This window comes from Ornithorhynchus anatinus, chromosome 2 (genome assembly GCF_004115215.2).
Source record: "Ornithorhynchus anatinus isolate Pmale09 chromosome 2, mOrnAna1.pri.v4, whole genome shotgun sequence".
NCBI lineage: Eukaryota > Metazoa > Chordata > Mammalia > Monotremata > Ornithorhynchidae > Ornithorhynchus > Ornithorhynchus anatinus.
In genome coordinates, this window is record NC_041729.1 from 37,253,183 (window position 1) to 37,266,805 (window position 13,623).

General features: G+C 44.8%; 1 long non-coding RNA gene across 5 annotated transcripts in view; it reads left to right on the top strand.

Moving 5' to 3' along the window:
• Positions 1 to 13,290, top strand: part of LOC103165326 — a 74,481-nt gene extending 61,191 nt beyond the window's left edge. For 2 of the 5 annotated variants that reach the window (XR_005659732.1, XR_005659731.1), the window contains exons 2-4: positions 3,808 to 3,885; positions 5,310 to 5,444; positions 13,194 to 13,290. This is a non-coding gene — a long non-coding RNA (uncharacterized LOC103165326). The other 3 variants (XR_003756930.2, XR_005659733.1, XR_005659730.1) reach the window with 3 other exon arrangements.
• Positions 13,291 to 13,623: the final 333 nt, after the last annotated feature.

Sequence of the window (13,623 nt, forward strand, 5' to 3'; positions counted from 1 at the left end):
AGTGTTTGCCACATAGTAAAAACTAAACAAATACTTTCAATATCATTATTATTATCATTATTATTATTATTATTAAGTTGTTCCAATACTCCAACCTTGGACTGATGGCTCAGCCGAAGAGAGTTGTCCAGCCTCTCTCACCCCTCTGGAGGTGGCCTTACTGGTGGGGAGTGTATTCTGAATTTCCCTGAAGTCTCTTTGGGCCAAACAGAGATCTAAGATTCTGCACTTTCTGGACAGATACTGGAGACGTGATCATCATGAGTCTGGGGATGGTGTTTTTATTCAATCAAGCAAGCAATCAGTGGTATTTATTGAGTATTTACTGTGTGCATAACACTGTACTAAGTGCTTAGGAGGGCACAGTAGAGTTGGTAGGCATGATCCCTGCCCTTCAGATGCTTTACAATCTAGTGCTCTTTCAACCTAGTGAGTTGAGGAGCAGGAGAAAGAGACGTCAGCAGAAGGTGGGGACAGAGAAGTGGGAGCATAGCAAATGCAAATGATGCAGGCTGGAAGGAGGATTTACAGATTGGGAAGCCCTTTGTAGAGTATCTCTGGTTGTGAGAGAGGGACTGCAGGTTGTGTGGATTGTCGGCAGAGGGAACAAGGGGATGGGATTTTATACTCAAGAACTTTATCTTCAAGAAGAAAAGAAAGCGAAGTTTCACCTGCCTTCTGGTGCAGAATTGAAAACTTTTCCATCAGAAATTGAGGAGACTTGGCCTCTGGCATATTTGAGCTTTTTATAGAAAACATGGTATAGAAAGACAATAAAAAGCAGCAGCAAATGGTCTTGCTGTCTGGGTCAGTCTTAATGGGCTCCATTGCTTTTTTTTTAATAGTACTTCTAAGGACTTATTATGTCCCAAGCACTGTGCTATGTGCTGGGGTACATACAAATTAATCAGGTCAGACACAGTCCCTGTACCACATGGAGCTCACAGTCTAAGCAGGAGGGAGTAGGACCTAATCTTCATTAAGGCACAGAGAAGTGACTTGCCCAAGTTTACCCAGCAGACAAGCAGAAGAGCCGGAATTAGAACCCAGGTCCTCTGACTACCAGGCAGATGCTCTTTCCTCTAGGCCATGCTACTTCCCGCTGCTTACATGTGTGTGTATCCTACAGCCTGTTCCACAATGCCCATGGGGGAAGTCTCAGGTGCCATTATCTGACTCTATTCTGAACCTGTCCTGATGAGCCCACAAAGTTTCCCTGCTGAGGTCAGTAAATTCCCAAAAAAGTCTTCCTTGTCATTGTCGTCATCATCCTCATCATCTTCATCGTCATCATAATGTGTTGTATTTGTTAAATGCTTACTGCGTGCCAGGCACTGTACTAAGCACTGGGGTGAATACAAGCAAATCAAGTTAGACCCAGTCCCTGTCCCACAAAGGACTCACAGTTTCAATCCCCATTTAACAGATAAGGTAATTGAGGCACTGAGAAATGAAATGACTTGCCAAAGGTCACACGGCAAACAAGTGGCAGAGCTGGGATTAGAACCCATGACCTCTGATTCCCCGGCCCATGCTCTATCCACTACGCCATCATAATCAATGGCATATGGAACAGCTACTGGGTGCAGGGCACTGTACTGGTTGCTTGTAAACATATGGTAGACGTGAAAGACACAGTCCCTGCCCTCAAGAAGCTTACAATCTAATGGGGGAGAGAAACAGACACAAATTGCTGAATCTACAGGAGTAAGAGGATGGGTAATATGATAAAAAATGGGGAAGCCAGAGGAAGTGGCTTGAGAAACAGCATGGCCCAGTGGATAAAGTACGGGCCTAGTAGTCAAAAGGATCAGCTGGGTTCTAGTCCCGGCTCTGCCACTTGTCTGATGTGTGACCTTGATCAAGTCACTAAACTTCTCTGTGCCTCACTTTTCTGTAAAAATGGGGATTGAGACTGTGAGCTCTAAGTGGGACAGGGATTGTGCCCAATCTAATTAACTTCTATCTATCTCAATGCTTAGTACAGTGCCTAGCACATGGTAAGCACTTAAATACCATTAAGAAAAAAACTGGGGCTGCTTCTACGTCTTTTGCCCCCCTCCCCACCCAAAATGAGATGTTTGACCTATATAATGAACACGGACATAAGATTTGCAGCTCTGGCTCTTTTGCTTTTGGTTCTGTCTTCCCAGGTAACCCAACAGCTGGGATTCTCCTTGTTAAGATTTGGGCAGAGACTCCCAGTTTTCCAATTCCCTAATTTTTCAACTCTATTCTTTGTCCCGGGTTCTAGATTCTGACTAGTTCCAGAGCACTTTATGCTGCATTCTCTTTGAAGAGGTAATCGACAATAAACCATCAGGCAATAATACCTTTAGCTTGTATCCTTTTAGCTTCTCTATTTTTACTGTAAGGATCCTGGTTAAACAGATATCTGAGATTATGTTAGATGATCTTAACTCTTGTCTATGTCCTTCATGTGCCTTGAATTTCATGTTCTCCCCTTGCCAGTGAAACAAAATGCCCTTTGGTCCCTCAAACCCCTTAATCATGCCATGACACCTACTGCAGTTTGTGTTGCAGGTAGCCAGCCCTTAGTGAGTCTGGGCCGTTTTATTGGATGAATAAACACTGATAGCTCAAGATGACATTAGTGCCCCGAAGTCCTTGGCAGAAACCTGAACACCCCAATTCCTGGTCCGTTTGAGTTTGAGGTAATCTCTGGACCAGGTGACAGTAAGTCCCCTCCAGGCCAGCAGTTCCCAACCCTCTCACCACTCCGCTGCTAGGCATCTTCAGGGTAAGAGACATTCATGAAATAGCCTCAAAGACATCCTCATTAGAAGGAAGCAGTGTGGTCAAGTAGACAGATCATGGGCCTGGGAGTCAGAGGACCTGGGTTCCAATCCCAACCCGGCCACTTGCCTTCTGTGTACCCTTGAACGAGTCCCTTAACTACTCCAAGCCTCAGTTTCCTCATTTGTAAAATATGCATGAAATACCTGTACTTTCTCCTCAATCAATCAATCAGTGGCATTTATTGAGCGCTTACTGTGTGCTGAGCACATACTAAGCATTTGGGAGAGTACAATACAACAGAATTAGCAGACAAGTTCCCTGCCCATAACGAGCTTACAGTCTAGTGGGGGAGACAGAAATCGATATAAATAAATAAATAAACTCTTGGAAGCTCATCCTCATCCTTGACAAATGCCTCTGATTGGTCAGTTAGGAGGAAGAACAGGTATTTCATGCAAGAGTTTATTTATATTAATGTCTGTCTCCCCCTCTAGACTTGAAGCTCATTGTGGGCAGCGAATGTTTCGTTATTGTTATATTGTACTCTCTCAAGTGCTTAGTACAGATCTTTGCACACAGTAGAAGCTCAATAAATACAATTGAATAAAAGAATAAAGAGCAAGAGCATGCAAGAGCATGGGGACCCCCATGTGGGACAGTGACGGTATCTGACCTAATTATCTTAGTCTTACCCCAGCACTTAGTACAGCACTTGGAACGTAGAAATTTCCCACCTGAACAATGAGAAAGCATTTAGAGGTCCGGGGTCAGTGGTCTTCTTTAATAATTGTAGATTGTAAACTTCGAGAGAGAAGGAAAGGATTCTTGTGTAGACTCCATCTAGACAATGCCGACATCTGCATCCTCTGGGCACTTGTTAATTTTGGCCTGATGAAGAAGTTCTAAGATGCATTTCAATACTTGGTGGTCAGCTGTTCTCCACTGAAAACCGAAAAAAGGGAAACGGGTTTAAACTGAGATTCTTGGTTAGGTCCAAGGAATAATTTTCTAGTAGTGAAGGAGACTGTGAAATATCTTTTTTTTCAGGGACTTTTCAAAATAAAGATGGATTCCCCTCGGACAAGGATGGTTTAGGTGTGGAATCATGGACTGGCAAAGGAATGGGTGAGATGACTCTCAACGGCCCTTTCACCTGTGATCCCTTTTGACAAATAGTACTTAGGTCGAGAGCCCCGTTTTAGGACAGGAGCCATATCTGTTCTAATAATCTTGTATTTGCCCCAGTGCTTAGTACAGTGCTTTTCACATAGTTAGGGCTTAAAAAATACCATTACTACCCCTGCAATCCTGGATAGAAACAGAGCCTTTTTCCTGACATTCTCCAACTACATTCAATTCTCCTATAATGCAGGTATTTCATTCTTAACAAACCTCATGCTATAGTTCTTCTGCCTTGACCGATGTCACACACATTTCACAAGAATTTATTTGGATATCTCATCGCATGCTATCCAGACAAACTGGCCTGGTCAGGTGTACATTCCTTAATTCCCCTATAGCATTCGATCCAAACAGTGTAGAGATAATATTCAAGCTGGAGAACTGAGTACTTTACAATCTCTAATTTACACCAGTCCTTGCAAGATAAGATGAAGGAGGGCTTAAACCAACCTTACAAATAACTCCAAAGGAATACCAGCCCTCAGAAATGTTTTACTGCCCTACCCAGGTAATAAAATAGAGGACTTCTGCATTAACTTTTGACTTTCCCTATCTGTGTTATTGCTCTCTCAGTATGGAAGACTAGTAGCTAAATGAGTAAGCTATCCCATGAACCAAGTTCCAATACCTTCCCCTTTAGAACTGATACTTACTTGGGCCTGAAAAATGGCTCACTCAGTGGCAAGATAGAAAAAAGGTTCTGTTCCTTTAAAAAAAATGATGAACCATTCAAACTCCTGGCAGTAGCAAACAACCTTATCCCTATTTTCAGAAAGAGAAACCCAGAAGACAATGATTTGCCAATCCCCCAGCAGGGAGTGGCAGTGATGGGCAGAAATCCCATGATTCCTAAGTTTTAACCCAACACCTCAGCCCCCCAGACAAAATGAAGGCTGATATGAGTTTTCACTATTTATTTTCCCCTTCATGGCTGATGGGTTTGAACAGTATTTGTTTAAACTTTTGTTTTATTAGTGTTTTTGTTGAACGTATGGGAATTATTCATGGTTGATTTCAGAACTCTTCTTGCAACAATTTCTTACCCTAACATAAGGTACAAATTATATGTCAGCTCAATTTTACATCAATAAGACAGTACAATGCAGCATTAGCTTTGAGAAACATTCATTAAGCCTTGCTCTCCATATTTCTCCTGTTTGTCCCTGTTTGGTTTGAAAGACGGGGTATGTGTACCAAGTGTCATCCGTTATTAAAACCAAATGAAAATTCTCATCACCACCCAGGCTTCTTCAATCCTCGATAAACACTATCCCTTCATTGTCTCTGGGAATATGGTGGGAAATATTATGGTTCCATTAAAGGAGCAAAGGAAACTGAGGCCAGGGACAGCATCAGATTCTCTTTAGGTCCATTAATCAGACAACTTTGAAGACGGATTAAAGATGGCTACCTGCCTGCAATGTTCACTACAACTCTACTGACCTTATGATCAAGATGGAATCTCTAAGCATCGGTACCCTAAGAAGCATGGTGTTAATGTGGTAGGTCTTATTTTCCTTTCTATTAATATAGTAGTAATAGAATTGATTAAGCACTTACAAATTTTCAAATAAGCATTCTAACTGCTGAGGAAATTACAAGAAAATCAATTAAGATACCATCCCTGGTTCATAGGGGGCTTACAATCTAAGATGAGAAGGGCAGACATCCAGGAAATAAAAATAGAATCCAAGCTGGTTCAATTTAAATAAAATATCACTGGTAAAGTATGTAAGTTATGAATGTAAATTAATAATGATAATCATCATCATCATTGTGATATTTATTACATGCCTGCTATCTGCTACACACTTTGCTAAACACTGGGTTAGATACATTACAATCAGATCAGGTAAGTCCTTGTCCCACGGGGGTAGGGTCACACTATAAGGTAGAAGGAGGTCTCTGCTCTCCCCATCCTGGCTCAGTCACTTGCTGGCAGCATGATCTTGGGCAAGTCACTTAACTTCTCGGTGCCTCAGTTTCCTTATCTGCAGTACAGTGCTCTGCACATAGTAAGCGTTGAGTAAATATCATCGATTGGGTGATTGATTGGGGATTTAATATTTATTCTCCTTCTCCCTGTAGCTGGAGGGTGGAGCCTCACTCCCTCAATGTCAGACCAAAAGAGGGAATCCTTTGTTCACAGTCTGCTTAATTATGAGCCATTCTTTTCCATCCCTGGGCATGAAGATCTGTCAACTGGCATCTTGATCATAAGGCGATCAGAAGGAAAATCAATGTCTATCCATCTTTCAAGTGGGGAAACCTGTATTTTATAAACCAAGGCATTCTCTTTTAAATGGAATTGACTGGAGCCACGGAGAAGGAAAGAGAAAAAACACAATCCAGGGAAGAGAAGATAGTGGGATAGAACTTTGGAGAAGGCAGAAGGCATCTTGGTTACATCAAAACATTTCTTATCAGTTGCTCTGATGCAAGAAAATAAAACAACAGAGTAGCCAGCAACTAAATGAAATTTCAAGGAAACAAACTGTGTACTTTACATTAAAAGTTTACCTGAGCAGAGGGGCAGTTTCCTGGCCAGTATGAGGAAATTATAGACTGCCCATTAATGCCAGAAGTCAGTCCCCCATGCAATGATGTACTAATGTAATAACAGCAGAAACGCTAGGCCCGGATGGCAGAGTGGCTCAGGGGCACAAATGAAAATGAGTTCAGTCTCATCCTGTTCTCCTACAGACATTTATCCACATGCAATACAGGGCCATAAAGTTGACAAGATAGCTGAGCCCTCCAGGGAGAAAACCGGGTTTAGAATCACCGGAGAGGTTAGCCAACAAGGTGAGAGGTGCATCTGCAGAGCGATGCAGTGAAACTTAGGATGTGCCTGTCTCTCCTCCGGCAGGGCTCTTGGGCTCTCTAATGAACACCCCTGATTGACACCATGAGATACATTTCAGGGGGCTCCTCTCCTGCCTAGGTCTGGGCCTTAAAAGAAAGATTTCCAAGGCAGCCCGACATGGATGAAAACGGAAGTTCCAAAATCAGTCTCCGTAGGAGAGCCGATCGACAGCTCTAGGTGGTCTTTGCCAGACGCTTGCAGCTGTGGAGAAAGGAAGACAGAATGAGATGAGACAAGAGGTTACAGGGTCCCTTGGGAGTCTGGGGTTTTCCAGGCAACTTACCATAAAGTTACTTACTGAAAACCCCACTTAAAGTCACCTGGGAGGGAGGGAGAGGACCACAACTCTATGCCAGATAACCCCTGTGCAAGCTGGAAGTGCATTAGCATATCTGGGGAGGGATCTTGGGGGGCTGGAGGAGTGATGTGTTAGTGCAGGATGATGATGAATACCGATGAACTCTCAGAATGACTCAGCCCATGACTAAGTCTGTGAGACTCTCCTGTCCCCTCTGTCCAATATTCCCCGCTCCCCGACCCCCAATGGCTGGAAATTTTGATGAACATGAAAAATCCCTTTGTACCAAGAGGTGGTTGAATCTCTCTCTCTCTCTCTCTCTCTCACACACACACACACACACACACACACACACACACACGCATACAAGGACACACACTCAGTAAGTGCACCTCCTGATATGATTTGGAAGGAGACTGTTCTGGGAGCCATCAGAGAGGCAACAATTCAAAGGGGAGAAGGGCCCATGATTCCAGCCCATGCTACTGGAGCCTGGCAGATGTGACTTGGGCAAGTGGCCAATCCTGCCAATCTGAGGAAGAAGAGAGGTTCAGGAGAATGACCTACACATTGGCACATTGCAAAGTGAGAGTTGCATCGGATTTTGAAATATTTCACATCACCAAACAAAAATGTTTGCTCGGTGCCAGGAAAAGGCTGGCCTGAATCCCACCCCAACTGCCTCTCCCTCCTTCTGGCTGGAGGCCGACAGAGTGGAGCTTGCAGCTATCCCTCCTGGCCTCCCCTGGTGCTGATCGATGGGATGGAACACTCTCAGAGAAATCGCCAATCAGGTCCCAGGTTGCCGCTGCTCACTATCTTGGTCTCCCTCCAGAAAAATGATAAATGAAGCAAACTGAAAAAGGAGAAAAGCACTGCAGGAGCGAGAGAGCCCCATCAGGGCGATTCCACTCTGCCACTGGGGATGGGGTGGTGAGGGCCATGGAAAGAAAGACTTTGGCTCTAGGGTGTCTTCATTTCCATCTGACTCGTGGCTCTCCACTTGCATTTCCACTCAAGATATAGTCATTAAACTTTGCTTATCACTGATACTAATTGCCTCCTGTTTGTTACACTTGAACTGTAGAGTCCTTGGCTTTTCTGGTAGGCTGGGCTGGGCAGGCAGCAATCTTGGAAGTGTGGCATAACTCCTAGCCCAGCTTGGTCCTAGAGCGCATTCGAGGTGGAAACTCCGGTGATCCACAGCCCCTGGCAGCCTCATGATTTTTGCCCCGTTTAGCCACTGTAACAAGACCTTTTTTTCCCAAAGGAGTCTTGGACTTCCTCCTTGGAAGGAAATCTGTTGGGGAATGTCTTTCAGCCAAGGACATGGGGTAATGGCCATACCTTGCCATACTGAGGGCTCTCCTTTCTGCTCTGCCTGCCCCTGAACTTGCCCAAGAAGCTGGAAAGAGAGGGACAGTGGCACTGGGCAGCTTGCCAAGCCCCACTTTCACTCTGCCCCTAGCTCTGTCTGCTCTCCATCTCACATAGATAGCACTCATCTTTGGTAATTGTGCACAGTAAACTGTACTTGTCCAGTTTGTCAGGCAGGAGTGTCTGACTCGGCTCCTGAAGCTCGTAGCCCTAGTGGGAAGGCTCCCAGACTAATCAAAGTAGGAACAGTCCTGGGCTTCCAGCCTTGGAAAAAACTCAAGCTGGTTCTTCTCCAAAGGTGGACAAGGCACTTGCCTGCAGCTGGAATGGGAGAGACCTGTTTTCTTTTACCAAGTTCTGCTTCTCACCTTCCAGTTCAGCAGCCTTCTGCATCCCTTCCTTTGGTCTCAAGCACCATGATGTCCTGGGTCCCCCTGACTGGAGAGGCAATTACTAATACTAATACTAATGGTGGTATTTGTTAAATGCTTGCTATGTGCCAGGCCCTCTACTAAACGCTGAGGTAGATACAAGATAATCGGGTGGGACAGAGTCCCTGTCCCACGTAGTTCTCACAGTCTTCATCCCCATTTTACAGAGGAGGTAACTGAGGCCTGGAGAAGTTAGGTGACTTGCTCAGGGTCACACTGCAGACAAGTGGTGGAGCCGGGATCAGAATCCAGGTCCTCTGACACCCAGGACTGTGCTCTTTCCACTAATAATAATAATTATTATACTGGTTAAGTGCTTTTTATGTGCTAAGCACTGTTCTAAGCACTGGGTTAGATGCAATTTAATCAGATTAAACCCAGTCCCTGTCCCACATGGGACTCACAGTCTTTATCTCCATTTTACAGATGAGGCAACTGAGGTGCAGAGAAGTTAAGTGACTTGTCCAAGGTCACACAACAGACAAGTGGCAGAGCTGGCATTGGAATTCAGGTCCTCTGAGTCCCAGTCCCGTGCTCTTTCCTCTAGGCTATGCTGTTTCTCAATCAGAAGTCTTCTGGCCTAGTCCCTGCTTTTGGAGAGGCGGGTTGGCATCCCAACCATCTTAGCCTGCCTTGCTCATAAAGAATGAGATGAATGTAATGAAATGGGATGTGTGAGTGTGTGGTGGAGAGAGCTGTTTTCTTGCTCTTCCACTTGCCCTGGGAAGAAATTACTGTTGGGTTGTGCCTCTCCCCAGAGTGAACAAGGTGCAGAACAATGAATTTCTGCTAAAGAAGGGACACAAGCAAGTCCAAGTGTCTATTCAGAAAAGAGAAATAGCATCCATAAGGAAGTTATTTTTGTACATATCCAACTGATAGTCTGTCACTATCACCCTGGATACAAAGCTCAGCATTAAATAAACTGTTTAGAAGGAGGTGATGTTTTCTACTGTTTTCATCCCCCACGTCCCAACCCCATTGCACTTATATACATATCTGCAATTTATTTATTTATATTAATGTCTGCCTCCCCCTCTAGACTGTAAGCTCCTTGTAGGCAGGGAATGTATCTGTTCATTATACATTGTACTCTCCCAAGCACTGAGTACACTACTTTGCACACAGTAAGCACTCAATAAATACGATTGAATGAGTGAGTGAATGAATGAATGAATAAACACTGGGTAATACACAAAACTGTGAGTCATTCAGGGCTGCTGGTCTTTTTCCCTGATCACTCATAACCCTTTAGGGCATTATCACACTAGCCACTAGTGAGGCTGACAATGCCAGGTTGGGGGGCAGAATTCCTGCAAAATGTGATATGAAACATCTGGGTCACTCTCTGTCACCTCAAAAAACTCAGGCCCAAGCTCTCAGAACTTGGTGAAATCCAGGCAGTTCCCTCGGGTCTTCTCTCCTACAGTAAGCTCTGAGTTATCTCTGCTAGGAGGGGAGGGATGGTCTTGATAAAGCAAATCTCCAGATAATTACCCAGCTCCATTTAAACAATGGCTTCATCCCTTGCCCTCACCAAGCCTGTCACCAGAATTGACGAGAGAGAACCAGATGAGCTGATCTCCTCTTGTTATCCCTCCATCCTTTTGCTGAAGCTGTGAATGATAGATGGAATGGCCAAAATAGAGGTTGCGATCAGGAGGAGGAGGAGAAGTGGAAAGAGAATCGACTTGAAAGTCAGAGTCCCTGGGTTCTAATCCCATCTCTTCCACTTGTCTGCTGTGTAATCTTGGTCGGGTGGCAACTTCTCAGTGTCTCAGTTTCCTCATCTGTAAAATGGAGCTTAAATACCTGTTCATCCTCCTACTCAGACTGTGAACAGGGACTGCGTCTAAACGAAGTCGTCTCTACCACAGCACTTAGAGAACAGTGCTTGACACACAGTAAGCCCTTACCAAATGTTATTATTATTATTAATAATAGCAGTAGTAATAATGATAGTAATAAACAGCTTGAGACAGTAGCTAAGGTAAGCAGCTGCCTCAGGGCACACTCTTGGGGATGGGGTTCTCGGGGATGGGGTTGGGGGATGGAACATAGGATAGCCTAAAGATGGTGACAGTTTAAATGTAACTAGCCCGGGTTGAAAGGAAATGGTGCCTGTGTAAGCAGAGAACTGAAAGAAGACTGCAATAGCTCAGGAGCAGTGGGATCAAGCAGTGTCCCACAGGGAAACACTAATGGTCTGGAAGTTTTACTGGGCTTCCTTATGATGTCATCACATTTCACTATGCCCCCACACAGTGTAACATAGTGACATCACACAGAACACTGCCTGACACGATGAAGTCACACTGAATGCTGCATGGGTACGCAGCATAAGCTGATGACCTCGTATGGGGCAAGAGGACGGGGCAAATTTTTCCCTCATGGGGGTCATCTGTCCAGAGCTGGCCTGTCTGGCAGGTTTGTCCAGAGTCCAACAGTCACCATCTTTCCAATATCGTGAGGTTCATTCAATAGTATTTATTGAGCGCTTATTGCTGCCACTCTGCGTTCCTTCTGCCCTGCTGGAGCAGGGTAGTTGGCATGGGTGTTCACTCATTCATTCAATTGTATTTACTGAGTCCTTACTCTGTGCAGAGCACTGCGTTAAGTGCTTGGGAGAGTACAGTGCAGCATGGTGGGTGGGGGAGGGAAGAGGAAGGGTATCTGTTTTCCAGGCTCCTGTGCTCAGGAGAACGAATTGCACCCAAAGTCTAACTAGAGGATGCAAGAATGCTGCATGTAAGCAAGTATACACGCAGAAAAACATGTCAAATCTTCAGGTTGCGGTTCTTTAAGGACATAGAATCTTAGTGAAGAGAGGACCTTCAGGGGCCATCTGGTCCAGTCCCCTGCCTGCAGGCAGAGAAGTGCCTAAAACCACCCAAGGCAAGAGGGTAATCTGTCCTTTTTAAAAATCCGCCTCCAGGGAGGCAGATTCCACAACTTCTTTCCCTAGTCACCAATGCTGTGACTCTGCCTTCTGGCATCATAGTTGGCGCCTTTTCTGTAATGAGAGAAGATTGAAGCGGCTCTTCGTCAAGGTCAAGCTTGAACAGTGTACGCCTCCAATTCTAAGTTCCACTGTCCGGTGATTAGTATGTTTGACACATACTTTTTTGAAAAACATTCTCAAGAGATAAAAAGCTGGTATATATGATGGTCTAGCCTTGTCAGGCAGAAACTAAGATCCTTAAAAGGCAGCTAATCCAACCCACTGCATTCAGCCAGGACTTCAACCGACTATGGATTATCCAAGCTAATGGGAGAGAGGAACCAAAATCCTCATTTTAACCATATTACCACTGCCAAATATTGCAGCAGATCTGCTAAGAAATCCTGGAGGCAAATGAACTCCTTTATGTTCTACCTCTTTTCCTTTCCCCTGTCCAACCATTAGAGGATGTAATAACAAGTAGGGAAATGGCCAAATGGTAGAGAGAGCGGGGGGTGGGGGGAAATTAGGGGTCTGGAAAATCCATAGGTTTATCATCGCCCATGAGCAATCAAGACTGAACAGGATTGTGCCTATACCCTCAGATCTACAGAGCTACAAATCTTTCATTTGTTCTCTTCTGCAGCAAGGAATTTACCCGTGGTTGGGGCTCGATAAATATCGATGATGGTGATGATAGTCTTTGTAGGCCCACCTGCCAGTTGGCCGCCCCGTTCCTCCTATACCATCCATCGGTGACTCTACGGTGCTATTAAATATAGTGGTTTCATTCTGCTTTACGCTCTGGCTGCCCTACCCTCCGCTGAGCATTGATTTCCTGTCACTGAATTGTGATTACGATTTCTACTTTGGGACATTTTTTTTTTCACTGCCAGGGTCAAGGTTCTTTCTCCTTCTGGCTTCCCTGACATCCCAGCCTTCAATCCCCCTGCCCAAATTAATACTTCGGAGTCATCCTGACCCTCCCCCTTGGAAGCCCAGTCCCACAGCTCTGCCCTTCATTATAGCCGGGCCATAAAAAGGGCATGTTAACATTGTATTTACATATGGTGATAGATCACCATCACCGACATGCATTATGTTGCATAACAGCCCAGCTTTCCATTACCATCCATCTCCTAAAGAATACATCCACAGCCACATGCAGATTGCCTTAAATGGACAGTGTCAAGACCTTTGGGCCCCAAGTTTAACCCCTCAGGAAAATCATTTTGCTTCCCAGCCAAATGAATGAGGGTGTGCAGGTGGGGCTGTGAAAGGGGAAATGACTCTGGGAATTTATTTATTTTAAACCTTTGCTCTTAACTTAATTCCCAGGCTAAAGCTGATCACTTGCCTGCCTGCCAATGGGATTCCAATCTGCTCTCCTAATGGATGCAACTTGGAGGCCAGGTCAACCTGGAGCTAGAGGAACTAAAGGCAAGTAGAGTAAGGCTGAACGATGTGAGTTTCTCTGGGGTCCTCCCCATCTGTGGGAGGATCAGTTGTCTCACCCCAAGGAAAATACAACAAACTTCCCCTGAGAGGCAAGGATACTGCCTGCCCTGACCAAGGTCACTGGGCTGCTGGACTGTTGATCTGGCAGGGAATGTGTCTGTTTATTGTTGTATTATACTCTCCCAAGCACTTAGTACAGTGTTCTGCACACAGTAAGCACTCAATAAATATGACTGAGGGACTGATTGAAGTTCCTTTGGTCCCAGGAAACATACACTAAGGAGTGACTTCTCGGGTTTGTTTCTTTTAA